This window comes from Trichechus manatus, unplaced genomic scaffold (assembly GCF_000243295.1).
Source record: "Trichechus manatus latirostris isolate Lorelei unplaced genomic scaffold, TriManLat1.0 scaffold00017, whole genome shotgun sequence".
Classification (NCBI taxonomy): domain Eukaryota; kingdom Metazoa; phylum Chordata; class Mammalia; order Sirenia; family Trichechidae; genus Trichechus; species Trichechus manatus.
This window is the reverse complement of record NW_004443953.1, coordinates 20,794,914-20,802,317: the sequence shown is the minus strand read 5'-3', so window position 1 is coordinate 20,802,317 and position 7,404 is coordinate 20,794,914. Positions and strand designations below refer to the sequence as shown.

The following is a 7,404-nucleotide window of genomic DNA, read 5'->3' as shown; positions in this document are numbered from 1 at the left end:
CCAGAACTTCTTGGGTAGATTCGGAATGTCCTGACTGAATCTGCTGACAGAACAAGAAACGGTTCCGGAGAGGAGCTCACCAGGAGAGGCATCTGGACTGTGTCAGCGTTCAGGAGCTTGGTGGGGCGTGGAGGTGGGTGGGAGGTGGTGATGGGTGTAGGCTTCTGCCTGGGCCTGCAGCCCCTATGCACTGGATACAATCCACCAAAGCAGTGGAGAAGAAGCAACCAGGGGACTCCTCAACCTTGTGTGGTGGCTAGTTTGGAACTTCCTGTATTTACAGTGTTTGCTTCTGCAAGAGACACAAAGACGTGTGGAGAAACTTTTAGTTTGCATACTGTAAAAATAGGGTGGTAGAAAAGATCAGACAGGCCCATAAAATGAGACTAAAGGGGCACACCAGCCCAGGGGCAAGGACTAGAAGGCAGGAGGGGATAGGAAAGCTGGTAATAGGGAACCCAAGGTCGAGAAGGGGGAGAGTGTTGACCTGTCGTGGGGCTGGTAACCAATGTCACAAAATAATATGTGTACTAGTTGTTTAATGAGAAGCTTTGTTCTGTAAACCTTCATCTAAAGTACAATATTAAAAAAAAGATGCAGAACCTTTAATCATCATAGGACATGTCCTCGTGCCCCTCTCCAGTCAACATTTCTCTCCCTAGAGGCAATCACTATTTTGATTTCTATCATTATGAATTCACTTCACCTGTTCTTGGACTGCGTCTAAATAGAATAATACAGTTGTATTCTTTTATTTCCAGGTTCTTTCAATCAAAATAATATGTTCGAGATACTGCAAGTTGTTGCTATGAAAGTAGTTTAGTCCTTTGTAGTGCTGATAGTATTCTGTTGTATGAATATACATTTCCATTATCTTGTTGATGAATATTTGGGTTGCTTCCCATTTGCGGCTATAATGAATAAATATGCCATGAAATTAAAAAAAAAAAGAATGGAGTGGCATAGGCATCTGACCTCCTTATCTAACTTCACAAGGGGAAGGAGAGAGAATCACTATCAGCATCAACAGCCCAAAGCTGATTCCTATGAGGTGGAGGTCAGACATACCTCCACCCTCGGACCTTTTTACCAGTTCTGACACCAGTCCCACGGCACTCTCTACTTCACTGCTGGGTTCGAGAATTCATTGCAATTGTCACACAGAACTCACAGGCCATACTCAAAGTTATGAGACTTATTAGGGAAATAACATGTTACAATTCAGGATCAGGGACGACTCAGGGTACAGTTCTTTGATCACAGCAGCCTCTTCTCAGCCATGCCCACAGGCAGGCCTCTGTCTGGCCTCTCTCTCAGCCCCTTGGCCCCTCAGCCCAGCTTCTGCCCTGCTTGGGCAAGTGTTACAAAGCTTTTTAGCTCCGCCAACAAGCGGCCTCGAGGCACCTGACTCTGCCAGGAAACCTCCTGCCCAAAGGTGCTCAGCTCTCTCGCTCCGTGGGTCAGCGCACCCACTGTAACTGCCTTACTCTGTGGGCTGGGAAGCTCAGTGCGCCATCCCATGCCGGTCTCCTGGTTCTACTGCCGCCGCTTCTCTGCCACTGCTTCTTACCATATTGTGCTGTCTCTGGTGTTACAGCGCTCTGTCTGTCTTCTGGGTCTAGGAGGTTCTCAGTGCAGGGACCCTGGTCCAAAGCATGTGCTCCACTCCCATCTCTTCTTGGTTATAGTGAGGTCCCCTGTGTCTGCCTCTGCCTCTGGGATGGCTCATTTTAAGCCTAACAGGTTAGCAAAACTGACCAATCCCCTCATTAGGGTTCCATATACCTTACTTGCATAGTCCCACCCTCACACAGGTCCCATGCACCTTATTTGCATAATTAGCAAGCTGTCCATTCCCCCTGGTGGGCCACAAGCACCTTATTTGCATAGTCCCACCCAATCATTTGGTGGGAGTTACAAGACCACAGAGAGAAAGGCCCATTGCACTGCACATGCCTACCACCCCGTGTGTGTCTAGAATAAGGCACACACTTACCAAAGATTGTGGGACTAGAGTGAACCAAGACGGACAGGACCAAATGCTGGTAGCCTGTGTGTTTCTTCTCTTCCTGCCTCTGCCTCAGTGGTGAACCCTCTTGTGGCCATCCACTGAGAGGGTATGGCGAGAGTTAGCCAGCCAGCATTTTGCATACCAAGAACTCTTTGAACAAGAGCCATTCTCAGGTAAGTGCAGGGCAGGAACTTTCTTTTTCTCGTGTTCTGTCACAGTTGCACCCTGTCCTTTCAGTACTTGAAATCATAGCATTTAAAAATGGAAAATCAAGGTTTGTCCAAGGAATGAATCTTGTACTTTCTCCTTTTTCATTCTTTTACTTTCCTTTCATAGATTAGTGCTGTAGAATGGACAGTTTCTGAGGATTAGGTTCAAATGGTTTTCGTTTTATTTTATTTTGTTATGGAAGTGGGAGAAGCTGACCTTTATCTAATGATTCTTTTTGGAAGAATACTGAACACGCACTACCAAAAACATATCCTTCCCTCCTAGATTTTTAACTACAGGAACTACAGGCCTGACCCGTATCTTGGCTTCTCTACCTATTATTTATAGAGCAACCATCACCATAGAAACAGTACCAGGGTGACTGGCACAACCCCACCCTTTTATTGCTTACACCTTTTTCCACTGTTGAGCATTGTCAAGAGTTGTGCAAAGAAACAAATTACCTGTGCTCCACCCAAGCATGTAGGAAGGACAGATGACACAGGGGTGATGCAGGGAAGGGAAATAATATCCGCCTCTAAGTCGGAGAGCTCCAGGTTTGAATCTTTTTCCACGGACTTGCTGTGTGAACTTGGAGGAATTGCTCAATGGCTCTGAGCCTGGGATTTCTCAAACGTAAAGTGGAAATGATAGTAAACGCATCTCACAGCACTGTTTGGAGGATTAAATATGTCAACAGGTAATGTTTAGCGTATGGTTGGTCCTCAGTGAAAAGTCCCTCTCCTGTGGTGGCAACTAACAGGATATATGTCTTAGCCTGAAAGCACCACTGGGAGCTCCTGCAGGCTGGGGGCGTTCGTTTCCCTGGCTCACTGGTATTTCCCCTGTAATCCATATTTCATTGTAACTGCATCAGGTATGATCAGACAGAAGTGTCTCGTGTCCAGGACACCCTCTCTAAACAGTTTGCATCCTCAGGCTGCTTTTCATTCAAGGCCCCAGCAGAGGCTCCTGTGTCAGCGGCATTAACTCATCTCCTTAAGTGTCTGCTTTCTGCTAAGGATAAATTTAAAACATCAGGAAGGCTCAGCTCACAGCAATTAAAATCAGCACTTGAACACTTGATATTCTTCCTACAGGGACCTTAGGCCCCACATCCAGGAAAAGTTGGTAGGAGAGCTGGAAATAAATAATTCCCCGTATTCTTCCTGATGGGTTGTATTCTTTGAGGCTTTTCCCAATCTATTTATGGATATCCAAGAGACATGAGAAATATTTTCATACCTACCCTTCCTTCACTCTCCTTCCCATTTCCTCCCCTTGCCTTTGTTCTTTTTCCTTTCTGTTTTCATCTTCCAAACACACTGACAGCTTTGCAAAGTATCGTGGTACCAACTGCCCCACAGAGAATGCTATTTTTCTTTCTAAATAAATAAATAAATATTTTTATATAATTTTAAGGCAGAAAGTTCAAGGCCAAGATGATAAGTATCATTTAAAAAATCTTTATTCTTTTTAATGATTAAAGTACTATATGCTTATTGTAGAAAAAGGAATCAAACAGCCCATATGTGTGCATAATATAAAAAATCTCCATCTCACTCATTTCCCTTAATCCCATTCCCTTGAGGTGAGCACTACGTAACAGTTTGGTGCCTATCTTTCCAGCCTTTTCTTATCTAGTCATTTAACAGATATATAGTGACTGCCTACTGTGTTCTGGGCAGTGCACTAGGTGTCGGGACCAGTGCTGAACAAATAGAAATGTATATATTGACAAAAGTGAGATAATGTTTTTTCACTAGATATCTGAAAGCCATTCTTTTCATGTTAGTATGTAGAAATTGTGGTCCCTGGGTGGCACAAATGGTTAGGCACTAGACTGCTAGGTCAGCAGTGCAAACACGTTCAGAGGCACCTCAGAAGACAGGCCTGGCAATCTGCTTCTGAAGATCACAGCCTTGAAAACCTTATTGGGCAGTTCTACTCTGCACACATGGGGTTGCCATGAGTCAGCATCAGCTGGATGGCAACTAACAACAACAGGTAGAAATTGATTTTATTATTTTTAACAGCTGTGTGGTATTCCATTGCAGGGATATACTAAAATGTATATAATCTGTATATGCCATTTAAAAATCAAACTGCATTTCCTCTGCTTGTAGAATGTAGAGCAACCTGCCCCTCATACCTCTGACTCCAAAGCTCACACTGCCCCAGTCCCCGTCACACTCTGCTGCCCCAAATGTCTACTGTTTTTATATGCACATATTTCTGTGGTATCACCCTGCCTTCAGCATCTGCTTCTTGCTGGAAAAGCAATTAATTTTGTAGATTACTGATTAAACAATGGGAAAGGAGGAGGAAGAAATAAACTTGAGGTCATGAAAAACTGAGGTGCAGCCAGAGGAGGACAGTGTGTGTGTGTGTTCTCAAAGTAGCTGCTTTTTCATGCCTGACAATGGGGAGGAGGGCTGCAGGAGGATAGGCAATGAATGAACCGTCCCTCTGTCGTTATGTGTAGCGAAAACTAATGTCTTAAGCCATTAGATAGTGTGAATCTCTTCCTTTATACTCCTCCCATTAACTGCCCCCAGTCTCCCCCTGTGGAACTGCTCAGGAAGGAACGAAAAACCGGATCTTAACAACCAAGTTCAATCCTTCTCCGGCGGGTAGGGTAGAGCAATGACCCTGAGGCTAAGAGGCATAGGCATTCCTCCACAGCCCTCAGCTGGGTGGCGAAAACACAAAATGCAGCCTACGTGGTCACTGGCCATTTCTCGTGAATGAAGAAGGTTTCTTTTTAAGAAAGTGACTTCTCAGCTGTTGATTCACTGCCCCTAGGGAAATTTTTGAGCGGAGGCTTTCTAGCCTCAGTAGAAATTTGCATACAACTTCCACTTCCTGCTTCAGAGCCTGTTCTACTACTTACCTGGGCCGGGAGAGGGCGGAGGGGGGCCGAGAGCGACCCAAGGTAGAGAGAGAAGAGACAGAGCACACGACCACCCTCCTGACCCGGTCTGTCTGTCGGTGGTGACCCTAGGTAAGTTATTCAGCGTTGCCGCCTGCCGGATCTGTTTCTTAACCAATGACCCATTTTCCAAAACACGTTTGTTTTCTCCTGTACTGAAATGATCTGTCTTTACTTCCCTCCGCCTTCCTCTCCCCACGTTTTAACTTGTTCGTGTAGAGACTAGCTTGGGTTGAGAAAATGACAGGTTTCTGCTGCGAGAAAGTGTCGGTGGTTTAGTATTTCAAACAGGCGAGAAGAGATTAACTCCTTGAGCAGAAGAGGCTACACACTCTCCATTTCAGAGCTGCCTGGGAACTATTTGTTTGGGTACCTAGTGTCCCCACAAGTTTTGATCAAGAATACAAGCCCTGCTTCTCGGAGGGAGCCGGGGATGGCAAGGATTGAGTAATTGGCTTCCAGCCCCAGAACACGTCAGTGGCAGAGAAGTAAGGAGAACTCCCATGTTTTCTTGATCCCTGTTTCGTGCAGGGAAAAAGTCAACACCACATTCTTGGGCCAGGAAATTCTATTCAGCTCTGTGCTGGCTGTGGGCGCCCTCTCAGCCCCTGTCCCGCGGCCCTCCGCCCCTTCCAAGCAACCTAGGCATTTGCTGGCGCTGGACAGAGCCTTGAGGGAAAAAGAGGAGAAATGTTATTACTTCATCTTAGAAGCTAAGTAAGCTTCATGTGACTTTCAAGTTCAAGATGGTCTCTTAGAATATGGAAATTTTTTTAAAAGGAAAGGAGAAAAATGAGGCCAAATAAATAATAAAAAGAGGTCAAGAAACTTTCAAGTTCGCACTCTGCTTCTTGCTGGCCCTGTGACTTGGGTAATTCACTTTGGCTTCCCGAGGCCTGCATTTCATCATCAGTAAAATGGGGCAGGGAAGAGATTAGGGAATGAACTAATAAGATTATGTCTAAATTCCCTTCAAACAAAACAAGGCTAGGATAATGTGAAGGGTACTCAGAGGGCCAGCCGTGATGGGTGGTCTTAGAGGACTTGATATTGTTTACTAATTATTCATATCTGTTCATTTCATCTCCAGCTTCTAGATGGTTAGCCCCTTGAGGAAAGGGACTTTGTTTCGTAATACTTTTCTACTCCCCTGGCACCCAGATACTAACAAATGCCTTGTAGGTGTTTGGGGTCATTCCTCATAAACTTTGATTTCTATTTCACTCATCCACCCTCAAAGCAAAAGGTAAAGCTGCAGTCAGGGCAAAAGGCTGGGGGAGGCTGGGCAGCCACATGGCTCGGCAGGAGAGCGGCTTGGAGTTCAGGCATTATTACTGGCTCTTGCTACGTAGGAGAAAACAGGAGGTTTCCTGAATTCGTTCATGTCCCATTTGGATAAACCAGGAAGAATCGTCCTGGGCACTTGCCTGCAGAGTCAAGGCAGACCAAAGGACCAGCAGACAAGCTTGGCTCCAGAAGCTAGCGTGACTGGCTTAGCTGGAGCTGGAACCCACTCCTCATCTAGACCAGTTACTCTGTGGGGGGCCTTTAATGTGAAGTGAAAGGAAACTTAAACACATGCTGATCCCATGTAAGGGTGATGACTATGCTTAGACCCATTATTAGATGGCAGATGCACGGAATCTTTAACGTTTTCTAAACCACTACTTTTTAAAATTGTTATTGTTTATTTTGGGCAATTACCAGGCTGTGACTAACCGGGATGGGCTGATTCAGGGCTTTCAGTATTGCTAAGCCATTTCTGTGTGGTAGTAAGGCCCTAATATAAAACCAACCCAAACTAAACCCATTGCCATCAAGTTCATTCCAATTCATAGTGACCCTATAGGACAGAGCAGAACTGCCCCATACATTTTCCAAGGAACTGGTGGATTCGAACTGCCAACCTTTTGGTTAGCAGCCGAGCTAGATTCCAACTCATAGCCACCCTATAGGGCAGAGTAAAACTGCCTCATGGGGTTTCCAAGGAGTGGCTGGAGGATTTGAACTGCCAACCTTTCGGTTAGTAGCCGGGTTCTTAACCACTGTGCCACCAGGGCTCCTAATATAGCCCTTGTCAAAGGAACCCTGGTAGTGCAATTGTTGAGACTTGGCTGCTAACTGAAAGGTTGGCGGTTTGAACCCACCCAGTGGCTCCTTGGAAGAAAGGCCTGGCATGCTGCTTTCGTAAAGATTAAACCAACTGCCATCAAGTCAATTCTGACTCACAGCGACCCTATAGGACAGTAGA

General features: G+C 45.5%; 1 protein-coding gene across 1 annotated transcript in view; it reads left to right on the top strand.

Annotated features, from left to right (window-relative positions):
• The first annotated feature begins 5,184 nt into the window (after positions 1–5,184).
• The window catches only part of TRAF3IP2 (TRAF3 interacting protein 2), a 55,376-nt gene continuing 53,156 nt past the window's right edge, over positions 5,185–7,404 (top strand). Inside the window, exon 1 of the mRNA XM_012554423.2 lies at positions 5,185–5,225. The gene's annotated coding sequence lies outside the window, so the exon portion shown is untranslated. The remainder of the gene's footprint in view (positions 5,226–7,404) is intronic.